Source organism: Nyctereutes procyonoides, unplaced genomic scaffold (assembly GCF_905146905.1).
Source record: "Nyctereutes procyonoides isolate TBG_1078 unplaced genomic scaffold, NYPRO_anot_genome, whole genome shotgun sequence".
NCBI classification, from domain to species: domain Eukaryota; kingdom Metazoa; phylum Chordata; class Mammalia; order Carnivora; family Canidae; genus Nyctereutes; species Nyctereutes procyonoides.
In genome coordinates, this window is record NW_026575160.1 from 22,253,857 (window position 1) to 22,268,250 (window position 14,394).

Consider the following 14,394-nt stretch of genomic DNA (forward strand, 5'->3'; position numbering starts at 1 on the left):
TGATATGTAAACTGAGTGGAAACAAAAGGCTGTTAGATAAGCAGTAGTGGAGGGCAAAAAGGACAGAGCTGTTGACCACCCAGGGTAGGGATATGCTCTGCTAGGCTCCGGGATATCAGGGAGTGACACAGGGCCATGGGCCACTACTCAGGGTGACTCCCTGCAGGACCGGGAGCTTAAAGGTACAACATTCTTGGTAACCAACAGCCTTCTGCAGTATATTCATGCCCAGCACTAAAAATAGGGGAGTACTATATATACAGCGTTGCATCACTAGGAAACACTAAAATAGGACTATGCAAATGGTCTTGTATAGGAAGAGTATTAATTAGGTTTCCTAGCTCTTACAAATAAATCAGAGAGTTCTGGTGTTATAGGCTACGCAGTTTTCTCTAGCCATTCACTTTGACTCCCACTGGTAGATGGGCACACACAGGGCCATGTGTGCACACGCTTCATGCATATATACATACAACATGCAGAAACATGTAAGCCCATTACCACGCTCTGCTCAGAAGAACCCACTGTGGGTACTTTACACAGGTCTAGTCCGGGACGCCCATTAGAGTCCTACAGCACCCTCACGGGTACGCAGAGCAGAAAGACTAAGAAGCTATGCACCACTCGGTCATCTTTATACTTCCAAAGGGAAATCCTCAGCTTTCACCACATCATCTCCTAATTTAAAAATGATCAAGTTTCATCCAAACACCTCAGCACACAATCTCCCGTGGCCTGTTGTCCAAGCAGCATTTTCTTCACATTTTTCAATATCTCCCTGCTTGTCACTCATGCTCCTCCTTCCTCTGTCACGCTCACTCATGCTGGGGTTCCTTTGTTCTTCCTCCAATTCCTCTGCATGTCTACACTGCCTGGTCTTTAACCCCATCTCCAATGTCCCCTCCATATTATTTCACGGATTCCTCAAACAAATTCTTTTTATTCCTGCTGGAATTTCAAGGGCACTTTCTACTGTGTATTTTTCTTATATTGTATGTCAACATCTACTTGGTATTACACACACACACACACACACACACACAAATGCATCTCCCTTTTTGAATGAGAATCACTCATTGATTCATTCATTCATTCACTGAACACACACCATATGCCTATGCAATGATCGAGTGTTAGGGACTGTGCTGGGTACAAGGGATGCTATGGTGACCAAAACAGGAAAGGGTTTGTCCCTCTATGGAGACATCACACTGGCAAACAAGTGATAACGATGAGGATGGTAGGTCCTGAACCTCCCACCCGCCTCACCTTTTCTAGTCTAAGAGTGTAACACATCCCACCAGAATCACAACTGGACTGAGAACTGTAGGGGAGAGAAGGAGAAGAGAGATCAAGTAGAGGGAATACTACGCATAGAGGTCCACAGGGATGAGGAGAATTCCCTAAACACTGGGTTCCATGCAGGTTTGGGCTCTGGCCTGGTTCATCTTTATGACTAGAGGTTTACTGGCACAGCATCTTAAGTATAGTAAATGCTCGTGAATATGGTTTGCATGAAAAATAACGAGCCAATTCATTAGTGCCTTATCACTCTATCTGCCCCCATTCCATTGCCTGATCCATTATTATCAAGGAACTCTACAGGTGCCCAATGGGGCACCATCTTTCAGTGACCCACTGAGACCAGACAGCTGAAGTCCAGGGCCACCCTTCCTCACATGCCTTGGAGAGCCGGTGTGGGTGCTCAGCCCAGCCCAGGCAGCTGGAGGTGGGGCTCCCTTCAGTGCATGGCTTTGCGTTGCTTTCCTCAAGTAGGGGTGGAATGTACTTCCTAATGTGGCTTTCCTATCTGGCAAGGGCTGGTGTGGCTTTTCCCCCAACAACCTGGTCCCAGATACACTATTCGAAATGGATTCCGCCCCCAGAACCAGAGCTGAACTGCAGGGCTCTCCTTTTGGTTCTCCATTCTCCAGCCTGTCCACTTTCCCCACTGCCCACCAGTGACCAGGAAGGGCTGCAGTGGGGGTGTGGGAGAGAACCTTCCAGAGAGCTAAGAAAGAACATATAGGGCATCTCAGAGACACGTACGAAGGGCTGGATGGTCAAGAGAAGCAAGATCAGATTTGCTAATGTCGTGTTCCACGAGCAATAGGAGGCAAAGAATTCAGACAATTTCCCGATTGCCATCAAGTTAGGGAGATGAGCATTCAGGACTCTGGTCATCAAAGCCCTTGCTTCCCTTCATTACTTTGCTTCAGTTACGGAGCACGGTGAACATCAGTGCGATAAAGAGATAGCACCTCTGAGCAGAAAGACTCCAAATTTGGAGGAAAAAGAGGGGAAGGGCAAAGAAACCCCAGAGACAAAATGGATGAAATTCAAATGAGTGAAAAGCATCGAGCTAGCAGGTGGCAGTTAAGCAAGCAGAGAATGGAAACAAGGCCTCTCTGTTAACCTGAACTGAATCTAGAGAGTGAGACTTTCATCTGGCATTTTCATCTTTTCCTTAGAGAGACAGCACAGCCTAGAGGCTGAGGAGGAAACCACTCAGGCAGCAGGGACACCCACCCCTGGGGCTGCTGCTTGTTGGCCCTGAGTGTTAGGAGAGGTTTTTTAGGACTCTGAAAAACTGGAAGCACTACTCTACTTTCTACCCCCAGACGAGGATGAGGACGTACTCGAACAGCTGGGTTGATTTGAGAACAGCAAAGTCAATGGGTCTGTACACAATCCCTTAAAGAGAAGCAAGCAGAGGGGCACCTGGGTGGCTGAGCTGGTTAAGTGTCTGCCTTCAGCTCAGGTCACGGTCTCAGGGTCCTGGGATCGAGCCCCACAGTGGGCTCCCTGCTCAGCGGCAGGTGGGGGTAGGAGGCCTGCTTTCCCTCTGTCTCTGCCCCTCCCTTGCTCTCTCTCTCTCTCTCTCTCTTCCAAATAAATAAGCCTTTAAAAAAGAGGAGAGAAGCAAGCAGACAGTTGGTGTGCAGTCCTCATTCATGGTGATGTTCTGAGAATGAAAAGGCCACGGTGAGACAAGCATTTGGTGGGTTTCTCAACCCTGGCAGGACTCTACGGGAGCGGAGAATGTCTCAGCTTTGCCCACCCACTCAGCGCTCCTAGGGGCCAGAAAAAGAGCCACGCTGAGGTACACTGCATGCACCCATTTCCCCACCTTGCTTCCCCTGCGGTCTGTTCCTTTGGCTAAACCACTCAAGGAGTGGGATCCCTGGGTGGCGCAGCAGTTTGGCGCCTGCCTTTGGCCCAGGGCACGATCCTGGAGACTCGGGATCGAGTCCCACGTCGGGCTCCCGGTGCATGGAGCCTGCTTCTCCCTCTGCCTGTGTCTCTGCGCCTCTCTCTTTGTGTGTGACTATCATAAATAAATAAAAATTAAAAAAAAAAAAAAACAACTCAAGGAGTCACATTAAGTTTACAAGAGTGTCCTTTTCCTGCCAAAACAATGCAGTCCCCTTGGCAGGTTTTTAACCTCCTAAAGAGAAAAAGCCTCCTTTTCTTCATCTCTAAAATAGGAAAGTTAGCAGCTGTGCCCTGTGCCTTGCAGAGATTAAATGAAATACCGCTTAGGAGCCATCTGACCCATGCCCCCAGGACACGCCCCAAAATGCTGCTGGTGGCAGGGGTGGCTGCAGCGGCAGCTTCGTTACGGATATAAAACCAGTGGAAACCCCAAGGAGTCACCTAAAAATCATATGTTCTCAGCAGGCTAATCAGTTTGGCCAACATTTAAAGAGGAGGGGCAAGAATAAGAAGAAAGCAAGGAGTTAATAAACACCTGTTCCCCTTTTAACTATGTTATCTCCAGAACCATCTCGAGAGTGTGAGTCATTTCTCACTGGAGAATCTGGAGGTTTGCAGGAGTCCACCAGAGAATTCCTTCTGCCCCCCTCCTCTCCCCTTCAGAATGAACAAGTACAGGAAGGGTGCCAAGATGCCTGCACCAGGACAGTTTTTATATAACCACATTATTCTCAAATTGGTTCTTGTCCCTTCCCATTGGAAAGGTTTTGACAGTCTTCCTACACATACAAAATGCCATCCCCAGAATTAGAATCCCACGCCATGAAGCCAGTTCCTGGTGTATAAATTACTTCCTCCCAGACATGAAACAGGTCTGGATGTCGTGCTCACACCTCCTCTCCCAAGGTCACATCACACCAAATTCAGAGCTATGAGACACAGAGACAATTGGTGACCATTTGGAAAAGAAAAAGAAAAAGAAAAAAGAAAGTCTCTGGAAAAAGAATCAAAATAGAAGGCACCCTAATCCACGTAGCGCTGTTTAATGGTTGTCAGAAGCAAGGCCAACAGCAAGCAGGCGACTGTATCGGGGTGTCTCTTCCTTCCCCCTCTTTCCTGCACCCCAGAAGAGCCAGAACTGCTCTCAAGGGTGCTCTGATGTCATCCCACCAGGGGCAAAATCACAGGCAATGACAGCAAAGCATAAGGGAAAGAGGTGCTAGATGTTTACAACAACCCATCATAGATGCCAGAACCTCGGAACCGTTCATTCTATCCTACTCTGATCAAAGGCTCTGGCTCTAGTACTGCCCAGCCTAAGCTCAAGGCACTTGAAATGGTACCTTAGATGGAGCCAGTCAACTGAAAAACGCTTCCTCCTGTGGCTAACAAAATTTCTTTTATTTATGTTGTGGTTGTGAGCCCTCCCTGCCTTTGAAAATTCTCACAGAAGCAGACAACTGTGACAGACTGGACCCGTAAGGAGAGACATACTTAGTGATGGCCCTGTGTGCTAGCTCTCGAGCAGCAAAAAGGTAGAGGAAAAAGAACTTCCCCTTCATTAAAGAGGCCCTTTGAAGGGTATAAGATCCCTGCCCTGATAACCACTCTTAACGAAAATTCTCGAGAATTCATGGACTTTGGGATGTGTCACCCCTTAGGATTAGCTCTGCTTTTAAAGCTACCTATTTCTGGGGATCCCTGGGTGGCTCAGTGGTTTAGCGCCTGCCTTTGGCCCAGGGCGCGATCCTGGAGTCCTGAGATTGAGTCCCACGTCGGGCTCCCGGCATGGAGCCTGCTTCTCCCTCTGCCTGTGTCTCTGCCGTTCTCAATCTCTCTCCTCTCTCTCTCTCTCTCTCTCTCTCTCTCTCTCTCTCTCTCTTTCTCATTAATAAATAAAATCTTAAAAAAAAAGAGGTTAATGACTAATGCTGTTCAGTAAGTTGCCTCCTTCTGCCACAGACATGTTTTAAATGGGACAAAGTTCTTGCGTGTTTTAAGCTACAAACGGAAGGTGAAAGGTTCTGGCTGGGGCAGGGTTCTTCTGGACCTTTTAAAAATTCCTCCACCAGGGGTGCCTGGTTGGCTCAGTCGGTTAAGAGACTGACTCCTGATTTCGGCTCAGGTCATGATCTCAGGGTCATGAGACTGAGCCCCACATCTGGCTATGCACTGGGTATGGAGCCTGCCTCTCCCTCTGTCCCTTCTCTCTCATGCTCGCTCTCTCTCAAAATAAAATAAAATAAAATAAAGTAAAATAAAGTAGAATAAAATAAAATAAATAATAAAATAAAATATAAAATAAAATAAAATAAAATAAAATAAAATAAAATAAAATAAAATAAAATAAAATAAAAATAAAATAAAATAACCGTACTAAATACTCCACCTTATCAAGCACATCTGAATTGCTCTTATAAAGACATCTTCAGCCTGGATAGCAACTAACAGACATATCTTTGTTAGGAGCACCCCCTAGTGACAGAAAGCAGACCCAGCTCTATCAGAGATCTAAAGGCCTGGGCACAGTGGGTGCTGAAACAGCAAAGGAGCTGGGAAAACAGGGAGCAAGGGAAATCTGTCTCCTTACTCTTTTCGGTAGCCATCCCTGAAAACTAAGTCACAATAAAAAATACACGAGGAAGACGAAGCTCAAAGACTGTCATGACAATGGATCACAGTTTATTGGTTTTAAAAGGTTTCCTTTTCAAATATTTCCTCTAAAAATATCAAGGCATTTCACAAACACAATTATTCATGTGTCCCTTGTCAAAGAGTAAGGATGGTGCTTTTCACCATCTTCAGGGGGGCATCCACAGCAAGTAAATGCTGGATGTCTGGGGGCTGATTCTGAGATGAGGTTATATCCCCAGGTCCCACTGGCCCTCTGAGCCCCCGCCCCCTGCTAGGGTGGGCACAAGGGGAATAACGTGGCACATATGTACATCACTGACCTGATGGAAATGGGAGGGACAACATACGCCAGGCAGCAAGAGAAAGGCAGAGGAAATGAGAGTCTATCCTCCACCTTCCACAGTGAGAACTCATGCTGGGGCTGCCCCTGCAAGTCACCCTGCAGCAGTTTGGACTGTCCTTCCCCAATCCAGAGAGCAGAGCAAGATCAGGGAAGAAAAGATCTGCAAGTATTCTGCATGGAACTTCTTGGTTGTCTCTCTGTGTCTCTTGTCTGTCTCTCTGTGTCTCATCACTAGGAAGCGTGATGACACTAACCCGAAAGAGAGGTGGCCCTACGAGGCTGCTCCAACCTGAAGAGCCCACCTCGCAGGAGCTCTGTCCCAGTGATCTGCTCGCTGGTTTCACTGATGGGATCTGCAAACCAATATCTGATCTTCCTGGGGTCTGCGGGAGATCTTCCTGGAGCTAACTCTTCCTGTTCAACGTGTACAAGGACAACAAAACTATGGTCTCTGCACTTGAAACCAAATGTGAAGACAGTGTGTGCCATGCTCTGTATCATTTAACCAAAGACATCCACGAAAACACCGCAGAGCCCACCCGGGACAGGACACTAGTGATTTTCACCTGTAAGGGAAGAGTCCCTTGAAAGACAGGACTCCCACTCACCAATGAAGGAAGTGAGCAACACAACTGCCTGCAACTTTTTGCCTGAACTATTGGCAGCCTCACTGAATGCCCTCCACTGGCTACTTTCCTTTCCAAACCGCCCTCCCCCCCCCCCGCCCGCTGTTTGTTGGAGTAAGGAAGGCAAAGGCAGAGATAAAAGCAACAATTATCTGCCAGTCTCCATGAGACTCAAGTACTTTCTATCATCAAGTCAGAAGTCTCAATGACATCTTTGAACATATAACTCAGGAAGTGGCTACTTAAAAGAAAAAGCTGAAAAATGACTCTGTAAGATCATTTTCAACTGAGACATGTTGATCAAGAATCAACTCAGGGGGTGGGTGCCTGGGTGGCTTAGTAGGTTGAGCTTCTGACTCTTGATTTCAGCTTAGGTCATGATCTCAGGGTTGTGGGATTGAGCCCCATGTCAGCTTTGTGATCACCAGGGAGTCTGCTTCAGATTTTCTCTCCCTCTCCCCCTCTTCCTCTTGTCTCTGCTCTCTCTTCTCTCTCTCTCTCAAACGATTAAACTACGAAAGATAGAAGACAAAGACAGAAAGACAAAGACAAGAAAGACGAAAGAAAGAAAGAAAGAAGAAAGAAGAAAGAAAGAAAGAAAGAAAGAAGAAAGAAAGAAGAAGAAAGAAAGAAAAGAAAAAGTCAGCTCAGACGTCCCCAGACAGCTTTGACCCCATCACAACAATGCTAGTTTACTGGGACTCCACTGACCACTCCTACCCCCTCCATGTTATTGCATCACACGTTTTAATTATGTGTAGTTTTTTTTTTAAGATTCCAGTCATTTATTCATGAGAGACACAGAGAGAGAGAGAGGCAGAGACACAGGCAGAGGGAGAAGCAGGCTCCATGCAGGGAGCCCGATGTGGGACTCGATCCCGGGACTCCAGGATCAGGCCCTGGGCTGAAGGCGGCGCTAAACTGTTGAGCCACCTGGGCTGCCCAATTATGTGTAGTTTTAACTCAAAATATATCATTACTATTGTTTCTACAGCCAATATTCATTTAGCTTTTCCATTTCTAGCGCATTCTTTCCTGCATGTCCATTTTAAGACAGAAGATATATACTAGATGTGCAGGGACACCTGGGTGGGTCAGTGGTTGAGCGTCTGCCTTGGACTCAGGGCTTGATCCCAGGATCTGGGATCGAGTCCCACATCGGGCTCCTTGCATGGAGCCTGCTTCTCCCTCTACCTATGTCTTTGCCTCTCTCTCTCTGTCTCTCATGAATAAATAAATAAAACCTTTTAAAAAATACTAGATACGCAGACTATTATACCCATATAAAAGCCCTCAATGACAGTATAAGGAAAAAGAATTGAGAAGGAAAGTCAGGATACGTAGGTACTAGATAAAAGCTCATCTGCCGCAAAGAGACAAATCTCAACAAACAGGGAGGCCCGCTGGGCATCTTAGAATGTTCCTAGACCCTGGAGGCCCACATGGAGGCTAGAGCCCTCCCACCCCACCCTGAGGAGACCCTAAGGCCCCTGTTTTGGCCCCACAACCTGATGCTCTGCAGGCAGATAAGCAGAGCTGCAACGTCACTGGGTGTCCCAGTGGCTGTTTGTTCCAGTTTGGGGGCAGTGTGACCCTGGGGACGCTGGTTGGGAGTCCACGGCTGTGCTTTTGGTGCCATCTGGTGGCCGATTTTGCTCTAGCTTCTCTGATAAGGAATCTCCCAGCTAGTTGCACCCTGATGGAGGCAAGAGTGGAAATGACTAGGACTGGGGCTTCACAGCATTTCAGATGGGGAAAGGGAGTGTGTGATCAGAATAGACCAGACTGTGGTGTCCATGAGGCAGAAAATAGAAGGTTGGGTTCCAAGGAACAAGCACGCCCAGTATCTGCCTGTGAATTCACCAAGACTGAACCATGGAGGCATCTCAGTCTCTGATAATCCCTCACCAACATGCCCTGGGGGTCTCAGAGGCAAGGAATGGTCTGGAGCTGGATGAACTGGCAAAGACTGGCCAGAGCTTCCTGGAAGAGCACCCCAGCCCACGCGGGAACCTCCTGAATTCTGAGTGGCTAAAACTTGGAGAATTTCAATGAACAACAGTTTAAGAAATTATTAGTTGTCCTTTTGCTTTTATGACCTATTGCTTAAGGGTCACATATTTAACTATTTGAGAGCAAAGTGCTTGGTTATTAGGAATACTACCCTAATTATTAAATCATTCATATGGAGAAAGGTCACTTACTTTACAGAAAGCTGCTTTACCTTGTGGTTACCAGGCCAAGAGGCGGTTTGTTGCAAAGAGGGGTAGGGATGAGGAGCACCACAAAATTAGGTAAATGTGAAGATTTACTTTCTACATTTCCCACACACGTACTCGATTCTTACTAACACTGTCCTTGGGCTCCAAGGGACCGAATCACATTCTCAGAGACAAAACCTCACGAGGATGACCTGTCAGGAATGATGCAAAAATAAAAGCCAAGTCCGCCATAGGCAGAGAGATTCCTCCTCTATGAACAATGATTATGGATTGAAAATTCCCCTGACCTCAATGTCATGAGATTTTCACATAGCAGTGGTTTCGAGGCAGCTTCTGACTTCAAACAAATGAATCAGATCCCAGTCTGCTGTCATGCTCCCCCGGGACCGTCCTGAGCAGCGTGCCAAGTGCTGGGCAGATGCTCCTGTCACCCTAGTGAAGGGTGGGCTTTCTCTTCCCCACTTAGCACACACAGGCCACAGAGCTAGGAGGGAAGTGAATCTAGGACAGCCTGGGCTTCTCCCCTCCAGCGCTTACCCCTGCCTGTAAGCTCCCCAAGCAATCAAAGTGCATCCATTCTGCTTTCTCCCGGTAGCTATGTTCTACGAAGTCATTGCAAATCCCGAGACAGCGAACACTGAGCCACTGCTTCCAAGACGCAAATAGAGGGTTAGGTGTCTTCCAGGCTCTGGTCACAAGACTTTGTCAATCAGTTGATACATAACTTTATGTGGTTTTTTTTTAAAGACAACTTATTTAACATATATTACTGGTTCATTGACGTTGAACTCACAGCAACGACACTAATGTGTGTCGGACTTGGGTTTATCTAATACACATTTTCCTCTTAAGGCACATCACAGCTCCGTGCACTTAGGGGACCAGGCACCACTACAGTATTACACTCGGGGACCACTTGCAACAGCAATATCACCGACACAAAGGATAAATTTTAAAAATCAAGGCCCTGGCTAGACTACAAAAAGGACTCCCATTTACAGTATGAGACATGAAATAAGAAGGCAGTGTCACCTTCTGTGACCCCAATATCTGCAAATGATGATGAAAGTACGAGTGTTGATTTGGGGATTACAAATATATATCAGTGAGGAGCTGGATTTGCAAACACGGAATCCACGAACCATGAGGACTGCCTGAATATTTCGAACCCTCTTGAATTTAAAAATCTCTATAATCTGTCCTTACTTGCAAAAGCCAACTCTACTCTCCCCATGCGACCTAAATGTCAGCCCATGACCCCTTTTGCAGTTGCCCAAACATACACTATTCTCTCATCAGTAACTCGTATTTTGAACTACGCACTTTTTCACAATCCTCCTGGCACAACTAAAAACCCTCACGCCCCCCGTCACTACCTGTCATAATGTCACGGGACACTGTGTGATGCTCCAATAATATCAATAGTGATTATAACATCAGCATAACTGCATCTAAATGCCTAGCCTGCTTAGCATGTGCCAGCCATTGTGTTAATATGTAAGATCCACGAGCATCTGATTTAATTCACACAACAAATTTATTGATGGAGACAACTCTTATACCCTAAAGATAAGGAAAGTAAGATATGAAGAGGTCAGGTAATCTGCCCAAGTCACTCAGCCTGTGAGAAGGAGAGTCAAGAATCAACGCCCGGCAGCCTGAATTCAGAGCCCAACCTTAATCCGCATGTCACGCTCACAGTTACAGTTGAATTCATTTAGACCAGGAGGCTTCCTCCTGTGATAGGGAAACAGAGATGGGGACGGGGATGGAGATGGAGGAAGACATGGATAAATATGTATCTCACTTCATTCCTTGCCATCTGTATTTGAGAAAAAATATATTAAAGTGACACCAAGCACTGCATATGCAATTACATATAATTATACTTGTGTAAAGATGCGTAATTATCTTCTATCATCTGGGAAGCAGAAAATCCTCTAAAAATTAACACGAATCTGTATTAGTCATGTTTTTTTTTTTATTTGCGCATATACTCTGATCCTTTGAGATCTTAGGTCCTTGCTAAGATTGGAGGAACTGCCCTTCCCAGGGTTAGCTAATTCCTAGAGACAGGAAGCATGCATTTCATGGCAAAATAGTCAATCCAGACCCCAAACCCCAACAGATCTCCCTTATCAGAGTTTTGCAATCTGAGCCACTATTCCCCTGCCCTCAGCACCACAAGGCCAGATAATAGCAACTAGGGGCAGCCCCTGTGCTCCAAAGTCCAATGAGATTATTCAAACTGGCCAATCCTAAATCTGCTTACACTATCTTGCCTCACTTTTTTCATGGAAACCCCAACAAAGGCCATTTTGTCCACGTTTTCCGCTCACTCCACTGCTTCCCGACGGCCCCCAGTGCTTGTCCAGGTGCTCTGTGTGGTGTGACACGCTCCCTCTCTTGAGAACTATGAGCAATGTGGTATCTTTTCTCCAGGTGAGGTGCTGGCCTCGCCACACCTAAACACAATCAAACCTACACTTTAAAAAAGAATCTTAATTCTGAAATAATATTTTTCTCATTAGCTTTTTTTGCTTCCACATTTTAGTCACTTTTTAAAGACAATCTAAAAAAATAAAAAATAAAGACAATCTGAAAATGCTAAGGGAAATGTTTATCAAAACTTCTCATATTAAGACATATTGTTCAGCAACAGTTTCTTTTAAAAATGAGTTTATTGAGGCACCAGAGTGGCTCAGTTGGCTAAGGGTCTGACTCTTGATCTTAGTTGAGGTCTCAATCTCAGGATCATAGTTCAAGCCTTGCGTTGGGCTCCACACTGGGCGTAGAGTCTGCTTAATTAATTAATTAATTAATTAACAAAAATGAGTTTATTTTGGGACAAGCTAAAAGAACAGGAAAGAAAAGACATTTGGGGGGGGGGGAACACCAGCCTTGTCCAGCTTCAACATCTGCCTTGGCTCAAGAGAGATCAGAAAAATGAACTACAGATAACGTCCTTTGTAATGACTGCCCAACAGACTGGATGAAGGTAAAATTCACAAAAGAGAATCTACCAATTTGACCACAAGACAAACTCTGAAGGCTTTCTGGCCAGGAACACAACTCTTCACAGAGTATGAACACCATTTTGCACCGTTCTTGGTGATGATAATCAACAAGATAACAGTTTGTATTCAGGCATCTCCCTGGTTTTCAAAATAAAGTCATTCTAAATATGAGAATCTGCCTTCCATCACCTTGAGAAATACATGGCCCTTGCCTTGTGAGTGCCAATAAACCAGGGTTATCCCAGACAACCCTGACCCCTTCTCCTGCCCAGGCACCTGCACGTCCATTCAGAAACCAGAGAATCATTAACCGAGAGATCTTAAAAGAGTAAGCTGCTTTGTTTTACAAGCAGGTGCCTCTCTGTGTTATGACTAACCATACATGCCATTTAGCCACTTTAAATTGAGATTTCAGAATTATTTCATCAGAAAAATCTGCTCTGTTGGGATGCCGTGCTGAGCAGGAATGTAAGGCCATCTGCCTCCTCAAAGGTGCTGTTCCCTATTATCCTTTAACAACTGTTCTGCTTGCCTTGTTGGAGCAGCTGCCCCTTCCACGTTGGAAAACTGAAGAAGCTGCCTGTGATTTCCACAGTACGCACTCTCCGAAGAGCAACAAAGGTAAGTACTATTCGCTGGGTACATCCTCCATCCCAGGTGCTGTGCCAGGTACTAATGGATGCTCTTTGGTGGCCTCCTACTTGACCGTGAAATGCAAGAGTAACAGCACAAGAGAGAAACCAGATGCCCGAGCAGTTTTAATACTTAACCCGCTGGTCCAAGGGCTGGTAATTAGGAAAAATGAATTTGAAATCTAGGCCCCCTCGACTCTAAAAACCTGTCACGTAACACCTCCTGGGCAGTGCCTACTCAGATGTTACATGGGAAATAACATCTTCATCTTATGAACTGAAGTTTTCTTCGACGAGATTCCAAAGATTTTCCAAAACCTCAATTGCTCCTAAAAGGAGGCCAAGGAAGGAGTTCATTAAAGGGAAGGGCGCGATCATTCCTCTTTCAGAAGCACACAGGGAGCTCTGCACCTGCACAGCCTGCAGCATCTGGAGCCCGTACTAGCCTCCGCCAGCTTCAGCGCTTCCCCACGATGGTCTCTAGGTGGCGCAATGAGCGCGTGATTCCGTTTACTGGAACTTGCCTACTTCTGGGGGACTGGGCGCTCAAACGTGAAAATCTCTGCTTTGATGTCAAAACTGTTGGAGGTTTCCACCATTAGAAAATCATTATTAAATGATTCTTTCCAATTTCTCAACTCTTCTGATGCGAGATCGTGGCCTGGAAGAAGTTTCAGGGGGAAGGACTAAAATTGAAAACTAAAAAAAAGAGCCATGGAAAAATAAAGGAAACCGACACTCTTTTTTGGTTATTCTGCGTTCCAGGTCTTCGCTTTTTCTCAAATGACCTTTCAAGTGAGGCCACATAAGATCTAAAGCCTTAGGGACGCCTGGGTGGCTCAGCGGTTTAGCTCCTGCCTTTGGCCCAGGGAGTGTGATCCTGGAGTCCCAGGATCGAGTCCCATGTCGGGCTCCCTGCATGGAGCCTGCTTCTCCCTCTGCCTCTGTCTGTGCCTCTCTCTCTCTGTGTCTCTCATGAATAAATAAATAAAATCTTTAAAAAGAAAAAAAAAAGATCTAAAGCCTTAAAAACCACATCAGATTAAGTTTCAGTTAAAAAAATACATTGTTCTGGGGAATCCCTGGGTGGCTCAGTGGTTTAGCGCCTGCCTTTGGCCCAGGGAGTGTGATCCTGGAGTCCCGGGATTGAGTCCCACATTGGGTTCCCTGCATGGAGCCTGCTTCTCCCTCTGCCTGTGTCTCTGCCTCTCTCTCTCTCTGTGTGTGTGTGTGTGTGTGTCTCTCATGCATAAATAAATAAAATCTTTAAAAAAAAAAATACAGTGTCTGGGACGCCAGAGTGGCTCGGTGATGGAGCATCTGCTTTTGGCTCAGGTCGTGATCCTGGGGTCCTGGGATCGAGTCCCACATTGGGCTCCCTGCATGGAGCGTGCTTCTCCCTCTGCCTGTGTCTCTGCCTCTCTCTGTATCTCTCATGAATAAATAAATAAAATCTTAGTTTAGGAAGCATTACTAGAAAAGTAAAAAAGAAAAAAAAAAGAAGTCACTGATTCATTTAGTTAAAATGGAAATGACTCAATGTTTGTAGAAAACAATTTGGTAAATATCAACAAGTTTAAAAATAAAGCCATAGAAATGACAGTCCCACAAATTTATCCTAATAACGTGATCGTGGATGCACATAAATACCAGGTGGCAAAGATGTCAATTACAGACTTATTGGTAATTTCAAAGCATTGGATT

The 14,394-nt window shown here is 45.8% G+C and overlaps 1 protein-coding gene across 5 annotated transcripts in view; it reads right to left on the minus strand.

The window, feature by feature from the left end:
- Positions 1-14,394, minus strand: part of ELMO1 (engulfment and cell motility 1) — a 523,965-nt gene that overhangs the window by 305,519 nt on the left and 204,052 nt on the right. The window lies entirely within an intron of this gene.